The sequence below is a fragment of the Ochotona princeps genome, chromosome 14, assembly GCF_030435755.1.
Source record: "Ochotona princeps isolate mOchPri1 chromosome 14, mOchPri1.hap1, whole genome shotgun sequence".
Classification (NCBI taxonomy): domain Eukaryota; kingdom Metazoa; phylum Chordata; class Mammalia; order Lagomorpha; family Ochotonidae; genus Ochotona; species Ochotona princeps.
This window is the reverse complement of record NC_080845.1, coordinates 36,305,497-36,323,615: the sequence shown is the minus strand read 5'-3', so window position 1 is coordinate 36,323,615 and position 18,119 is coordinate 36,305,497. Positions and strand designations below refer to the sequence as shown.

Genomic DNA, 18,119 nt, shown 5'->3' with positions numbered 1-18,119 from the left:
CAAAGTCACATCTATCTGAATCTAACTTTGATGCTCAACCACAGTTGTGTGAGGCACAGGTGACTCCCTGGAAATCATGATGATTTTCCAATATTTCAGCAACAGAATATTTTTCTCTCTCAAAGTAAATAATATATAGAATATAACTAATTGCTTGTTTCATATGCCCAATGTTTCCTTATTATGAAATCAATCAGTGGAAGAAATCAGATTATCATGAGACACACATTTTTGAGTAATTCTGTTTTTTATTGGCAACACATGAGGAAAAATGCCTATATACATATACATTGTGGCAAATGATGAGCTTTTAAAAACAGATATTGGGGGTCTGGCGGTGCCGTGGTCCAGCGGCTAAATTCCTCACCTTGAACACGCCAAGATCCCATATGGACGCCGGTTCTAGTCCTGGCAACTCCACTTCCCATCCAGCTCCCTGCTTGTGGCCTGGGAAAGCAGTCGATGTAAGCCCAAAGCTTTGGGACCCTGCACCAGTATGGGAGACCTGGAAGAGGTTCCTGGTTCCTGGCTTCGGATTGGCACAGCACCGGCCGTTGTGGCCACTTGGGGAGTGAATCATTGGATGGAAGATCTTCCTCTCTGTCTCTCCTCCTCTCTGTATATCTGACTTTGTAATAAAATAAATAAAATCTTTAAAAAAAAAACAGATATTGTGGTCTTTATATGCTCATCAATGGAATATGTGGCAGAGAAAGCTCATTCGAATAGTACCCAGAAAGGTATTAATTCAGAAACATGTACTTACATACTGACGGAATGTAATTTATTAAAATTTGATATACATATTATCATGCCTTACATTGTTTTGCATGCAATACAGGTAAGGAAAGATTATTTTCTCATATTCCTAAAATATCTTCAAGAAACTTCTCTGTGGGCCCATTGCTACCCAGCATTACCAGTATTTCTCATACCTATCAGCAGGCTCCTTGCCTTTTGATGTAACTATATTTACTCTGATAAAAGAACACAAAAAGTGAGTCTGCAAAGAGCCAAAGAAGTCTTGAAATACGCTGTAAATAGCTCATGAGTATAGCATCAAAGCAAATGTGCTTTCAGAGAATACTGGCATGACAATGGTTATGGGACAGAAACCAGTCACAATTAAGCACCATTTCTCCTTTATAAAGCAGAAAGCCTACAGTATCATATATCAGAACAGAGGGTGAAAAGGAATTACCAGATGGAGAATTTGCAGAGAGGCTGATAGAACTAATGCATGGTGTGATTAAAAAATTGAAAAGCTGCCCCCAAAATACAAAAAGTTGATAAAAGTAGGCAGGAAGGTTAAAGAAGCAAACCAAAGGAATGAACACAGACCTTCCTTTGTTTTGAAAATTCTTATGGAGAACTACCAGCATTTATAAACAAAAGCATCAATGTAGTATATGAGGAAAAGGTACCAGCCTAAAAGCAACATGTTCTATCGGTGTGGCCAGTAAAGAAACAGATTAACCTTGAAGCAAAGAAGGCTAACATTTTTTTTTTTTTTTTTTAATTATTTATTATTTAACTTCATTAATTACATTGTATTATGTGACACAGTTACATAGATACTTGGGTTCTCCCCACCCCTCCCCAAACCCTCCCACCATGGTGGATTCCTCCACCTTATTGCATAACCACAGCTCAAGTTCAGTTGAGATTTCCCCGTTGCAAGCGTATACCAAACATAGAGTCCAGCATCTTATTGTCCCGTCAAGTTCAACGGTTTCTTAGGTATACCCTCTCTGGTCTGATGACAGAGCCAGCAGAGTATCATCCCAGTCAATTGAAAGCTCCAACATACCATCAGCAAAAATTTACATCATTATGGAATTAATTGACATAGTAATGAGTAACCAATATGTTAAAAGTAAATGCGGGTTCCCAGCCACCTTCTGTGACCACCTCACCTATACTTCAATTTTAGTTTATACACAACATATAACATTCAAAACATAACATGTTATACATAACATCATATCATCTTAAATTAAAACATTTAAAGCCCATTGCTTCCATGAGTCTTTGTCTATTACTAGTTTTGTAACTCCCTAATCCCCTAATTGTGCATTAACAAGTATTCATTTCTCTTCTTAATACATAGCCACACCTTTCCCTGAATTTTACAACCTTCATTGCACAAAACCTGCTTTCCCCTTAGGTTTCAGTACTGACTTTTAAATAGTGCCAGAGTCAGCATAGCCAAGCATGGCTATACAGTGGCAAACGGAATTTCACAAGTCTCTCTCCTCTGCCAAAAGTCCTTCTTTATCTCTCACACTTACTCTCCTTTAATCCTCTCTTTCACACACTCTCTGTCGTTTTTTCCAATTACTTTCTGTCACTGACTAACACAGCCTTAGTTTTCATCTCCGTTTGATAAAACTATGACAGATTTCTTCCTGACTGTAGGCAACTGACTTTTCTTTCTCAGAGCATCTGTGTTAGGGAATTCGCTTCTGCAACTTTCCTCTGCCCCTTTGAGATGTAAATCTTCCCCCAGTCTCTTGTCAGTCATACAGCTGGGCAAAGATTTCAGGATCTGGAATCTTTCTCTTTGAAAAATAACAATAGCAAACAGGGCTCCAATGTCCTAGTCTCTGTGTAAGTGCTGGAACCTCACTTCAATAAACTACCAGTTGGTAAATACAAATGGTCCAAAGTACATCGAAATCTCAGCTGATATCTTCCAGAATTTCCCCGTTTCATTTTAATAAAGTTAAGTTCAACATCTTTACCCTATAAAACCGGAATAAAGTCAACCTTGCCATTTTACATCTTTCCAGGGAAGTTTCCTTTTATAATACACATGGAATCTATTTTAGTAATGCTGCAAAAAAAAAAAAATAAGAGCATTCAGTTCTGGTGCAAACTTTCTTAGTTTTTTAACCTGGTTCTTCTAAGTATCCGTAATTTTCACTTAAATCTCACTTTCTTTCACATTCTTATCTATAAAAACTTGCTATTCTATCTCATTGCATCACGTCTGTCCTTTTTTTAAAAAAATTTATTGAAAAGGCAGATATACATAAAGGAGGAGAGACAGAGAGGAGGATCTTTTGTCCAATGATTCACTCTCCAAGCAGCTGCAAAGGCAAGAGCTGAGCTGATTCAAAGCCAGGAGCCTGGAGCCAGGAGCTTCTTCTGGGTTTCCCATACAGGTGCAGAGTCCCAAGGGTTTGGGCCATCCTAGACTGCTTTCCCAGGCCACAAGCAAGGAGCTGGATGGGAATGGGGCAGCTGAGATCAGAACCGGTGCCCATATGGGATCAATGGTGCATTCAAAGTGAGGACTTTAGCTTCTATGCTATCGCACAGAAGCTAACCCACGTTTGTTCTTATACAGCTTTGTAAACCATCATTAATAATTACCTTGTTGTTCATATGATTATTTCCCGGTTCCTCCGTAAGAGTGCTCACTCAATGAGCTCAGGGAGCACATTTGAACACATAGTAAATACTCAAGAATGATTTTTTGTAGTTGATAAGTTGCAAGTGAAAGCAGTGAGAAAGCAATCTTGTATTCTTGTTCACTTCTCAGAAGAAGCAATGATTAGGGATGAGCCAAAGAATTAAATATTACTTTACCTGGCAGAAAACCATCTCCTGAGCCCCTGACATTGCCCCCTAGGGTCCGTCTTAGCAGTGAGCTAGAGGAAACAAAGACAGGTATTGAACCCAGAAACTCTGATGTGAGCTGCAAGGACCTTAACTGGCAACCTGGCCTCCAGGCTAAAAAGCCTAGTCCCAAAGCGATTTCTTGTAATTGATGCACTAAAACACAAACAGTTTATTTTTATGATCTTAACTCACATCCTCTGCACTATAGAAATAGAGGAAGGCTCAGTATTCATGACAATCATAGTCACAAGAAAATGGAACAATACATACATGTTTGGTAACACTGGCGGGTTGATGGCATGGTTTTGAATAGGGCACACAGATGATACTAGAAAAAGGGCTAGTGCAAAGCTAGGGCCTGCAGTCAACTCTACATCTAGCAGCCTCACCATAGTCTGTCTGTGTCTTTCCAAGAAGTTTATCTGGAAACTTGATTTCCAAAGTGATTATACTAAAAAGCAATGCCTCTGTGGGATATCAACCTGAGGGCTACAAACTCTTGAGTTAGATTAGGTCTTGTACACAAGACATTCAAAAAAAAAAGCTTGTTCACTCTTTTTGTCATGTGAGGATGCAGTCTATAATGAACTGATGGTTAATATGCTTGCACCTTATGCTTGGACTTAGCAGCTTCTAGAACTGTGAATATCACATTTCCATTATCTATAAGTCACCCAAACTACGGTACTTTGCTACAGCAGCCCAAAGGAACTATAAGCCTGGTATGCTTCCCACCTGTGGCAAGGAAATCCTCAAAAACCAAGAAAAGCAGCATTTCAGGATCCACAGGTAACACAGTTCACCCAGGTTGAGGGAGGCAGGACTGTTTTTTCAAGCTCACTGTGTGAAAAAATAGGGAAAATCTCATCCATGTTTACCTATTTCAAGTTCAGTTCAGCAGTTCTTCCTCAGGGAAACTGGAGGATTCTTTGCTCCAGAGTTTAATGACTACAGGCCACAATTTCCTGTGCATTCAAACTACCAGTTTTCCCTCTAAATTTTATTTGTTTCCTCTCAAAAAAAGAAATGACCACATTTGCTTCTGTCATTATTGTCATTTGTTGATGCGCATTTCGATACAGACTTCGTATAGTAATAATACCATTGGTTTATTTTAACTTTTTCTGATACTATGTTCTGACAGCTATTTTTACTTAGCTGTGATGTTAATGCACAAATTATGCATCAACAGAAAGAATTATGTCATGGCCAACAGTCAATAAATGGAAACTGTTGTTAATGGGCCATGCACCACAACTCATGGAAGATCAGATAGGGAAAGGAGAAGAGTGAGTGAGTTCCGTGAATACACAGCGTGTTCTTTCAGAAACAGGGTCCCACACACATCTCTCAAGCCTTCTGAACCCTTACACATGTGCATTTGAAAGCTCTTACAAGGAGAGCAACAAATGTGAAGGATCACAGTAAAGTGCAGTCTTAAAAAAAAAGTACATTTCAATTGTCTTCAACACAAAAAAAAGAAAATGTTTTAAGGCAATGCATATATTAGCTCAATTTACTCATTCTACCATATATGTATATTTCAAAATATCATCTAGACCCAATCAAAGTTTATGAAAATCCATAAATGATCACAATTTGCAAAATAAAATATGATAGTAAATATTATAGACTACTATGTATTGTTATTTTGGGAAAGATCTAGAAGATATTCCGTTACACATTTTTAAACATTGAAGACTCTGTGAGGACATTTTCCATTCAGTTCTAAAACATGATTAAAACAGAACCCTGCACAAAATAAGCACCTCTTAGAGAATTACTATTGATTGATTGGCTCCCTCTGTAATATAATCCAAGCAATAATATGACAGTTGAGAGATGTTTTTTGGGGGGGTTGGGGAACATATAAAATAATCCCCAAACACAGCTGTATTAATAATGTAGACATTCACTACTGAGGAGATATTTCTTAAAAATGCTAGTGCATATCAAAAGTGATGGCTTTATAGAATCATATAAATATGATTTAAATATTGAAATTCTAGAATCATATAAATGATTTAAATATTGAAATTCTAGCAGACTTGCATGAAGGGTAATAAAATAAATCTTAAACATAATATAAGTGACAACATGTCCTAGTGCTTATTTGATATGGAGATAATACAAGCTTCAGAGCCACAATATGGACAAGTCACCTTTTCTTTCCTTAGATTTTTGACAGATAAGTCAGTGCTGAGAAGATCCAAAGCCAGGAGCCAGAAGCGAGGGATCAGGAGCTTCTTCCTGGTCTCCCACATGGGTGTAGGGTCCCAAGAATTTAGACCACCCTCTACTGCTTTTCCAGGCCATAAGCAGAAAGTTGGATGGGAAGTGGAACAACTGGGATAGGATGAGGATTAGTCACTGGGCCCTAATCTGAGGAATCTTAAGTAGCAGACCTAGCTTCAAGACACTCCTCCAAAGGCTATTTTGGAAGTAAACAAATATTCATACCAATTCACCAATAGATTCCAAGGACTGTTTTTGCTTTTGTTTTTTGATGGAGATTTCTTACAAAGGCTCTTTTCAAGTTATCAGGCCATGGGGTCTTTTCAACTCTAGAAGTCGACCCAACTGAAATGCAATAAAAAATTTAAATGCTGAAAGGAAAGAAGTGGGAAAAAGTTTTGGCAATATTTGACCTCGAGTTAAAGATGAGTAATACTAAAATTCTGATTTCTTTTTTTTTTAATAGTCAAAGGGACTAAAACAAAAGAAAGTGAATGGAGTATGACTAAAACAAGAAAAAATTGACTCATGCCTGAAGAAATATTTCAGTCGTTAAGTGAATTCTTAAGGGAAACTTGTAAGAATTTAGCCCAAGAAAATTCATGAGTGTAAGATGTTAAAGCATTGCTGGCCAGAGGCTGGGGTAACAAGTCAATGATTTTTATAGCTGTTTTCTCATTCTGAGATGTGAACAGAAAGAATACTCAGAAAGGGAAAATGGGCATCAGGTCCAAGTCCTAACCCCTGAAAGTTTCAAGTTAGCTGATTCAACAGGGACATGTATGTGTGATGATTCACAGACACTTAACTTTAATTTGAGCAGCTTTACTGATCAGAATCCAGCTGGTCTCTTCAAAAAACCAGTCAGTGGAAAATGGAGGCACATCCACAGGAAACATGACAATAAAGCTTTCTAACAAGTCGTGAGTCATATAGAAAGAAGAGCAATCAACTTAGGCAGACATCATGTCCATGTCTTTGTGATTTAACAATTGAAGGCAAATACTTATATTTTGAAACACAGGTGATTAAGCAGGAAGAACCTTTGATGCAATAGAAAATAACAGCAGCTGCTACAGAGACTTTTTTTTCAAAGAAAGAGACCTTTCAGAATAAGGATAATCTAGGCCAATCAGCAATTCCTTAAGGATACAGGAGAGACTATTAAGGAACAGATCTGTAGAATGCCAATCTAGGGGGAGCATAAAGTACATTCAGATGTAAAAGAAAAAGATGTTTAAAACAACTACATTGCATGCGTGGCACCGTGGCCTAGCAGCTAAAGTCCTCGCCTTGAACGTGCCAGGATCCCATATGGGCGCCGGTTCTAGTCCCAGCAGCCCAGCTTCCCATCCAGCTCCCTGCTTGTGGCCTGGGAAAGCAGTCGAGGACGGCCCAAAGCCTTGGGACCCTGCACTCATGTGGGAGACCTGGAAGAGGTTCCTGGATCCTTGCTTCGGATCGGCACAGCACCGGCCTTTGCGGCTCACTTGGGGAGTGAATCATTGGATGGAAGATCTTCCTCTGTCTCTCCTCCTCTCTGTATATCTGATTTTGTAACAAAAATAAATAAATCTTAAAAAAACAAAAACAAAAAACAAAAACAACTACATGGCCAAGTCTACTGCAAAGGCAACTTGAGGGAGCTGATAAGAGTCCTTTTTGCTTTGCTTCTTATAGATTCCAGTGTCTACCTACTCTCAAGTTCCAAAATACATCAAATGAGAAATATATATCACTATGCAAGAAATTATACTAAATTGAATACTAGCCAATTCTCAAGTGTGCACATTAAAACTGTGATGTACTCGAAGGATACTGTTAACGAACTTTCAAGATGTAATCATGTCAGGGCCTTGCCACATCTTTTGATCTATGCATAATTTTTTAAAATTCACACAGCTACATTAAAGACATTCTGAAGGATATCATCTTTGCTCCAAAAAAGTGTATAGGAGCAGACATCCTCTCCGTCGGTTAAGCCTAAGATTGTACATATGTGAAAAAAGTAATAGAAATGAAAACATTCCTTAGATATGATCTCATATATTTACCATCCTAGTAGTTCATCAAGGGAAGAGGACATAATACCGGAGCACGGTAACATTGGGAAAATTATCAAGCATGAATGCTGAATTATTTCAGATCTGAAGATTTGAAGATGTGGTTGTAGGCTTCCCGTTGGGCTGCAGGGTTCTGTTCCTGTTTTTCTGTGAAGTACGGTCTGGATGCAGAATAGCTGCTGAAACTGTTGCACTGTCTTACATGTACACTATCAACTGCTTCATCATGGTTCCTTTTATTCAGCGTATGCTTTAAAGGCCTATTCAAGTTTTACCATATCAATAGTTTGCTCCTTTTTTTGTAATTTCTTTTTTTAATTAAATTTATTCATTAATTACATTGTGTTGTAATTACATAGAATCTGGGATTCTCCCCCCACCCTCCCCCCATGGTGGGTTCCTCCACCTTAGTTTGCTCCTTTTTATTGCCTGAGTAATACTGTCATAGAAAGACAGCCCTTTATTTAGCTATTCATTCACTGGAGTTCATTTGGTTCTTTCCATGTTTGGGCTATTATACATATCATTGCTATGATTATTCATGGAAAACTAGAACTGGACAATTCAGCTTTTTTTTCATAATTTTATAGTTTTATTCTAGTACACATTTTCTATGAACTTTTTCAAGAAGCCACCCTATAAATCCCCAAGAATATAAATGTTGTATGTGATACGGAATGTTCAGCTTTGGAAAGAAACTGTTCCAATGAAGACTCCCTATACCTCCCATGAGTATAAATGCTGTATGTGAACTGAATGCTTACTTTCTTTAAATTAATAGCCAGAATGGTTTTCAGCGTTAACTGTACCAGCAGCATCTTAGAGAAGGAACTCTGATATTATCTTCGTCTTGCCTTTTCTGCTAGGTGTTTTGCGGTATCAGCATAAGGCTTTAATTACCATTGCCATAATTGTTGAACATCGTCTCATCTGCATATTTGCTACCTGTGAAATACTTAAGTATTTCCACTATTCTTTTTTTAAGGTTTATTTTTATTACAAAGTCAGATATACAGAGAGGAGGAGAGACACAGAGGAAGATCTTCCATCCAATAATTCACTCCCCCAAGTGACCAGAACAGCTGGAGCTGTGCTGATCCAAAGCCAGGAGCTTCTTCTGGGTCTGCTACATGGGTGCAGGGTCCCAAGGCTTTGGGCCATCCTTGACTGCTTTCCCAGGCCACAGGCAGGGAGCTGGATGGAAAGCAGGGCCTCTGGAATTATAACTGGTGCCAACATGGGACCCTGGCATGGTCAAGGTGAGGACGTTAGCTACTAGGCTACCATGCTAGGCCCATTTTTCAGTATTTTATAATGGGACCATTTACTATATTACTATTCAGTTTAGAAAGTTATTTATATATTATGGTATACAAGTTCTTTGATAGACACTGGATTTGGAAATATTTCCTTCAGGAGATTAATGTGTTCATTAACAAATTATTTTTTCATTTTCATGGAGTATAATCTAAGAACAGATACTATACATAATCCTAGCCAAAAGGCCTAGAAGTTATCTAATTTATCCACTTTGTACCTCAGTTTTTTAATGTGCTTATGAAATGACCACATAAATCTAAATGATAAAGATTTTCTCTACTTTCTTCCCAAACACATTTAAATTTATATTTGATATTTAGATCTACAATAAAGCATAATTTCATTATTACATAATGAATTAGGTTAAGGTCTATTTTGCAGGCTTATGGTGTCCAATGATTCCAGTTAAAGTCTCCTCTTTCACTGAACAATTTTACATATTAAAAAAACATATTTAGTGCATATGGGCTGAAAAGCATGATTGTGATAACTTCAATCATTACTAGAGTAGACTGGATGTACAAAAATCTTATTTTTCAAAGCTACAGCAGATTTAAGATATTTTGCTGATTAAAGAATGCTTTTCTATAATAAAATTCGATATTTATCACTTATTAGCACAGAATGATATCTATCAGCATTTTTTTAAATAACCGAAGGATCTGATATACTAACATTTGATTACAATTATTTATGATGTTTATAAATATCTAAATATTTTAATTAGTTTAGTATTACATAAATATGCAATTTCATATTATAAAAATAGAATATAAGCTCAAATTTTATATATAGCATATCTATATAAGAGAAATTTCTAAAAGTAGAAATATTATACTTTTTAGATCAAACATAAAATCTTAAAAATATTCTTTTTCCCTGTGCTTGTCTATGTTTTAGAAATTTTCTTTTTTTTTTTTTTTTTTTTTTTAAAGATTTTATTATTACTGAAAAGCCGGATATACAGAGAGGAGGAGAGACAGAGAGGAAGATCTTCCATCCGATGTTTCACTCCCCAAGTGAGCCGCAACGGGCCGGTACGCGCCAAACCGATGCCGGGACCAGGAACCTCTTCCAGGTCTCCCACGCGGGTGCAGGGTCCCAAAGCATTGGGCTGTCCTCTCCTGCTTTCCCAGGCCACAAGCAGGGAGCTGGATGGGAAGTGGAGCTGCCGGGATTAGAACCGGCGCCCATATGGGATCCCGGGGCTTTCAAGGCGAGGACTTTAGCCGCTAGACCACGCCGCCGGGCCCTATGTTTTAGAAATTTTCCATGATGTTTATTTATTACTTTTGTAAAATGGAAACTAATATTTATAAGCAACTAAAAAGAGATAGTAGGAAAAAATTACCTTTAAAGTAAAAAAATCTAAAAGTTGGGATTTAAAATAAAATACAGAAACTAAATTACTGTAGAACTTTACTGAATTAGTGTGGTGAGGGATTGATTCAATTGCCATTCATATAAAGGTGCATTGAACACTGGCATTAATGAAAGCATTTCCCTGAGTGCTAGAGGACAAATGATGGAAAAACCTGCTAATTTTCAGAGGTTGCAAACTGAAGTTTCCTTTACTTTTAATTCAGATGATTTTTTAATTTCAAACTTTATACATAATGATAGAAGACAAGTATTTAATTTACATTGGGAGGATAGGCTTGAAAGAACAAACAAAGGCTATAACTTTGTATGTAATTATTAGTGTCTGAATGTAGTAATTAAAACAACTTTTTAAAAATACTTAAGTTCAACCATATTATTTTCTGTTCAGTCTGTGTTCATGATTACTCTTACGTGTCTGAATGTCTCTATTAGTCAGAGTGCCTAAAATACCTGCCTTTCATGCAAGAGTCAAAACATACTAATTGAATTAATACTGATTCGTAATAAGTTTTAATTGCTAACCTAATACAGAAATGTTTTTCCATGAACTATACTTCAGTTATGTATCATTAGTTCCTGTGGCTCTAATTATGATAAATCATCCCTACCCTGAACATGCAAATGAAAGAAACAAGAGAATTGATCAAAATGATGCCTTGCAGAGAAAACAGGCAACTCCCAATTTGTGGAGCACAGCCTGAAGAACAATTTACAAGCATGAAATTCCTTTGCATTCTTTTGTTTTATGTTAAAATCTAATGAGATTCCATTTACTCTTTAGATACAACAAGATGATGCCTAATAGACTTATGCTGTCTTTTCCCCATTTTGGAAAAGGTAAGTTATATATTATTGATATTGGATTGTACTGTTTTATTTTTATTACCCATGTTGATCTTCTCAAGGAAATTAGGATAGATTATCTTCAGATATTGGAAATTGACTTAGTTTCTATATATCTAAAAAGTGGGGTAAAAACAAAATTATCTACTTAGGTTGCTGTGAGGTCAAATGAGACTGTGCATTTAAAGTGGTCACTGAAATGAATGGTAAAACAAGCAGGTGTTCAGAATTGCAGAAGTCTGTTAGCGCCGTATCTGAAGGGCTTTGAGTATGAGGACATAAGACATCAACACGTTTTCTTTTCCTTTCCTTTTTTTAAAGATATATTTATTTTTATTGGAAAGGCAGATTTACAGAGTTCTACAGGCGCTTCTTCAGGGTCTCAAGGCTTTGGGCTAACCTCTGCTGCCTTCCCAGGCCATCAGCAGGGAGCTGAATTGGAAATGGGGCAGCCAGAATGAGAACTGGAGCCCACATGGGATGCTGATGATTTACAAGGGGAGAATTACCCATGTGAGCCATTTTGCTGGGCCCTTAACACATTTTCTAAACATAATTTGGTAGGCTGAGTCGGCAGTAATATTAAATGTGATAAACTGAGAAAATATTTATTGTAATAACAGAATGCCCAAACATCTAAAAGATGATAATAGGTGTTACTTAATGTCTAGACAACATTCGGTTCTATTATAAGAATCACATTTAAGAATGCATTGCAAGTGGGTAGCTCACCTACGGCCATGAAAGACACTGTGCAATACTGCTGATTGCAGCCACTATACCTAAATAAATAAATAAATAATTCTGAAATATTTATTTATTTATTTATTATTGGAAAGTAAGATATACAGAAGGAGGAGAGACAGAGAGCAAGATCTTCCATCTGATGATTCACTCCTCAAGTGGCTGCAATGGCCAGAGCTGAACTGATCCAAAACCAGGAGCTTCTTCTGGGTCTCCCACATGGGTGCAGCATCCCAAGGCTTTGGGCCGTCCTCAACTGCTTTCCCAGGCCACAAGCAGGGAGCTGGATGGAGAGCTGGGCCACTGGGACACAAACCAGCATCCATATGGGATCCGAGCATGGGCAAAGATTGGACATAAGCCACTAGGCAACTATGTTGGGCTCAGTATAGGTAAACTTATCCTTCCAAATCTCTGCAGCTTGTTCAGCCACATGGGCATAGAGGTTCTACTTTCTGAAAAGGTTTTCTAAAGGCTTCCCCATTGTCTCTTTGTTAACAACCCTGCCAGTTTTTTTATGCTTAAAATATTTATTAGAAAATATTCTTGTGTGCAATTCTGCAGCTCAGTAAAATAGTGAAATACTATAATGTGTGAATAAGCAGAATCAGATAGCAGTAAAGATCATAAATTCCATCAAGTAGATGAAATTATGAATTCTTTTAAAAATATTTACCTAGTCATTTGAAAGTGTTACAGAGAGCAGTACATACACAGAAATATCATCCATCAGCTAGTTTACTCCCAATATGACCACAACAATTGGGGCTGAGCCATGCCAAAGCAATCAGGCAGAACCTTCTTCTCAGCTCCCCCACATGGGTGTAGGGGATCAACTACTTGGCCCATTCGCTTCTGCTTTCCCAGACACATTAGCACTGAATTGGAAGTGGCACAGCTAGATGCAATGTTTTGAAGGTTGCAGCTTTACCCATTAAACCACAACACCAGTGCCTTGAATTCCTCTATTTCATTTTTTAAAAATTGTACGTACCATTTGAAAGGCAAAGTAGCAAAGGGAGAAAGAGATTGATAGAGTCTTATAATCTTCCTCCCACTGGTGCATTCCCCTAATGGCCTCTATGGCCAGGAACATGGAGATCCATTGGGGTCTCTCACATAGGTGGAAGTATTCACACATTTGGGCAATCTTCTACTATATTCATGAACACATTAACAAGGAGCTGGAATGGATGTGGAGAAGCCTGAATTCAAATTGCTCTCAGATGTAGGATGGCAACTTACCGAGTGGTAGCCTAACACATAGTATCCCTAGGCCTATCCTCTAAGTTTGAATTCTGTATTCATAGGGGAATTCTGATTTATCAGGATCCCTGTTTAACTGTGTATCTAAGGTGAAAAACTCCTAGCTCATAGAGCTAGTCAGAGGATTAGAAAGGCACATGTAAATCTCTCAAGCACAATGTTGGGCAAACTATAATCCCTCAACAGTGACAGTTGGTGTTATGGTCGTTAAATAGAAAATAGATCAGTGAGCTGTGTTCTTCACCAATGTATAAATATTGAGGACACATTATATATACTCTTGGTAGGGTGCAAAATAATAAAGTTTGAGTTGAAGTCATAATTGTCATATTTCAACATACTAAAATATTTCAACTAACATTATAATATAATAAAAATATTTCATACTAACATATTTCAAACTAAAATAAATAGAACAATGGTCTGCTGAAAGGAAGGGAGACTATCAGCAATAGACATCATTTTATCTATTTTTGAAAAACTTTCTGGAGAAGAATAACTAGATATAATTCTCCTTGGTTTATTCAAAACTCTAACAATGGATGTACCCAAGTAGACTCAGGTATATTTCTAAACAAAACAATTCAAGGAAAAAGAGATACTCCTTGAACAGCAACTCATCTTCAGCACATGAAGATATGTCAAGCATTTCTAATATATATTACAGAGAGCAAAAACAGAACAATAAGCATTTTATTAGAAAAAACAAAAAACTAAAGGAGCAAGGGCTAAATTTCTTTCTGCTTGATATTATCTAGGTTGTGTAATGATTGAGTAAGGTTCACGTAAGTAGAACAAACAAGCTTCCAGCCTAGATAAATCCTTAACCAATAAAGTAGATATGACTGAGCCGTTTTTATTTTATTCCTTATTTGTCAGAGATAACAGAGACCTGGCAACTCCTGGATTACACTCAAACGGCTGCAATGGCCAGGATCAAGCCATGAACAAACCATGACCTGAGAATTCCATCCAAGTCTCCCACAATGGTAAGAGAGAGCTAAATGATTGGTTTACCCACTACGTGGCTCCCAGGTGCATTAGCAGGGGACTGGATTGGAACCAGAGCAGCCAGGACTTAAACCAGTGCTTGTATGTAAGGCTCAGGTCATTGGCTGTAGTTTGATTGTTTAAGCCACAACTCTAGTCCTATGGCTAGGGCAACTGAAAGTATTTTATTACACACGCCAGGAAAACTAAAATTTGTAATTATTTATTGTTAAAATTCATTGACAACACAGAAACTAGAAAGAGTGTTTGGCAATGTAGTAAAAGACAACAGTTAGAGATTAATTTCTATGTAACACATTAGCAAACATTTCAACATAATCTCACAATGTATTTTATCATTACAATTCATGTAAATCGTCTACACTGCTGTAATAATGTTGTTTTGTGAAATACAACTATGTGATAGTGATTTCTAAAGTACACTGCAGGCAGAACATTAGCCAAGAAAAATCACACTTCAAATTAAGAATTCAACTCCCTAAGGAAGTAGATAAAAGGGAATTAGAGAAAAATAATTAGAGAAAAAAGAGAAAAAAATTAAAGGCATTAAATATTAAAAAAAGATGTGTGCAGTATAACAGTGGCCGTTTACTCAAAGGAATTTTAAACAAGTAAAGGATACTAATTAGGATGTATATTAAACTTGATACTTGATAAAACTCTTTTCTAAATTTAACTATTAGGAGAGCTGTCTAGTATGAGTCACTTTCCCTAATATTCAGAGTAGACAAGTACCTGACACTGGCTTCCTAATTCAAAGTCTGAATTTATCTGCACTCTATCATAAAGTTCAGAAAAACAACTTCACTTTAAAGCTCACTTATCAGAAAAAAGACACTACCTGCAATGGAAATTTCAGATTTTGTGAACCTCATTATCTGTTTGACTTGCACATTTACATTCTTTGCTGTCCCAACACAGCAGAGTTAGGATGACTACTCAGAAATTACCTTGATGACCCAAGACTTTTCTACAAAATCACACTACATACTCAGTGAATAAAGGATTACTATAAAACTTACAGTCTGGGCCTGCTATAGTGGATCATTTGCTAAATACCTGCATTGCACACAGGATTGCTGGTTGTTGTCCCAGCAGTTCCACTTTCCATCCAGCTCCATGCCTGTGGCCTGTGAAGGCAGTAGAGGATGGCACAAATCCTTGGACCTTGTATCCACATGGAAGACCCAAAGGAAGTCTTTGGTGCTTGGCTTCAGATGGGCTCAGCCATTGAGGCCACTTGGGGAGTGAACAAGTGGACAGAAGATCTTTCTCTCCTCAGCTTCTTGTAAGTTAAATCCCTTTGCTCTGATTCGAAAAGATTTGTTTACTCTCTTGCAGTCACAAGCAAGTACAAAGCAAAACATGCAACAAAACCGCATTTTTCCACATGACTGATATGTCTTGGCTATCACTTGCCGTTGGAAGATCTTCCAATCTCTATCATTACTTATCCTTTGGATGTTTATTGTCACAATGTTATACAGATAAATTACCTCCAATCATGCATATCAAGAGACAGTATTTAGTCCAAAAAACATATAGACCTCATCCCAATGTGCCATCCCCACCTCCACAGAGAGGTAACCATTCCGCATTAGTAACTTAGGGTCATGGAGTCTAAAATCTATGCTTAGTCTCTTTTTTTTACAGTTATTTGCTTTCGGACTTTGATGAAATCTGTCCTCTCAGTTTCCTGTGAACATAACATATTAGCATTGCACTCTATGATGCATGATTCTTCCATCAGGACATAACTTCAGGTATGTACTGTCTTTTGGTAGGAATAGTGGGGAGAAGAGCGGACCATGCTTAGAGGAGAATGTGCAGCTGTAGGACTTACAAATATAGTCTAAATATAATTATGCTTGTGAATTATTCTGCATAGTTAAAATTGTTTACCCATTCATGAGAAAATGGAAAACGAGAGAAGACCTTCAACTAGTGAGCATTTTCTCACCATTTAAATAAAACAAGACAATGCAAAAAGAAACAGTAAGAACTGCTTTGATCACATCGCTCATGGCGATCAGATGTTCCACTTGTTTCAGGTGATTGGCTTTATTGAGACATTCAATAGCAGAACAATTATCTGTGCATAGATTGTCATTTCTGAGGGAATGTAGAGCGAATTTAAAGATCTGTTCTATCTGTTCCATATGGTCATTTTATAAACCACATGACAATCAAAGTCCATCAGTGGCTCTCATGAAACCAACACAGGAAATGGGAAAGTGACTGTTATCTATCTGGAAATCTAGAAAACCATTCAGGGTAGTCAGGGCCAAGAATCAAGCAATAAGTAATAATAAAACAATTAACAAATTTATTTCCAGTCTATGATATTAATTGCCTGGAGGAGCAAATCCTGCTGATAGGCCACACGTGTGAGCACACTTACACACAGTCACTCTAAAAAAACAAACATCATGCAAATGTCTTTTTTTTTAATTCCAGAGTGTTCATTCTTAAACATTATGGGATGAAATTCATATAAGAAGTTAGACTGAAAAGAGTTCAAACTTTTGTGTGTTTTTGGCAAATGAATCAAGCAGGAAAAACAACAGACTGCCCCCATGTGTCTTGAGGGTGCTGTCTACTTATGCAGAGGTGTAAGAGTTTTCCTGTGACTAATATGAGCACCATGGTACCGCAACCTTGACTCATTTTTTATCTCAATTGGCATAAAAAATTGTGCTTAAAACAAAATATTATCCCTGAGACTTTATTTTTGAGATATTGGTCAAGGAAAAAGTTTAGATGAACACATGAAGGGAGATTGTGGTCACTACAGTTTGATGTTACCACAGAACACGTAAGTACTTCCTGCCAATTGTTATTATCTGCAGGGATGGGAATCATGCATATGCTCACAGCTCACTCCGATTCAGGCTGGAAGAAACAGTGAATGAACTACATTGCAAAAGGGCACAAAGAGGAGCAAGCATTTCTGGCTACAAAGTCTTAAGGCAACACGTTCATTTCAAAAGAGGAATTGTTTCTGAAGAGAAATGAGTCTCCTGTATGAGCAATGTGTCTTTCCTTGCCTGTGGCCCTAACTCTAACTCTGCAACCAGAGCCATATCAAGCTGTCAAAGAAAGCTTGCAGTAAATCTAAGCATTAACTGAACATTAAGTACACAAATTGTAATATTATTTATAGCAACAACAACAAAAAAGCTACAGAACCGTCATCTTAAATGAAGAGTCTGCCCATGTTGTTGATTTGCTTTCTGAGGTTCAGTTACCTATGGTCAACTCTGGTTCAGAAATATTTCTTGAAAATTTTATGAATAAACAGTTTGTGAGTTTTCAGGTACGGTGATAAATCTTGTGCTATCCTGGTTCATCTCACCTAGGATGGGAACCATTCCTTTGTACAGAGCATCCATGTTATATTAAATGTTACCCACCTGTCTGTCACTTTGCAGCTAACTCAGTTATAAGCTTAACTTTCCCAGAGACACACTGCTGGTTTGCAAGTAATCCTTATTTTAGCCGATAAAGATCCAAAGTACAAGAGAGCAATGCTGACAGTTTAGATATGCCATAAAGAAGCTGTATAGTGCCTCCTTTAAGCAAAGAGAAGTATGTACAGGAAAGAACATATAGAGTTTGCAACTATTT

The 18,119-nt window shown here is 37.3% G+C and overlaps 1 non-coding gene and 1 pseudogene across 1 annotated transcript in view; both read right to left on the bottom strand.

The window, feature by feature from the left end:
• LOC101525019 (uncharacterized) overlaps window positions 1-18,119 on the bottom strand; it is a 286,890-nt gene that overhangs the window by 18,891 nt on the left and 249,880 nt on the right. The window lies entirely within an intron of this gene.
• On the bottom strand, window positions 9,348-9,442 carry LOC131481985 (U2 spliceosomal RNA; annotated as a pseudogene).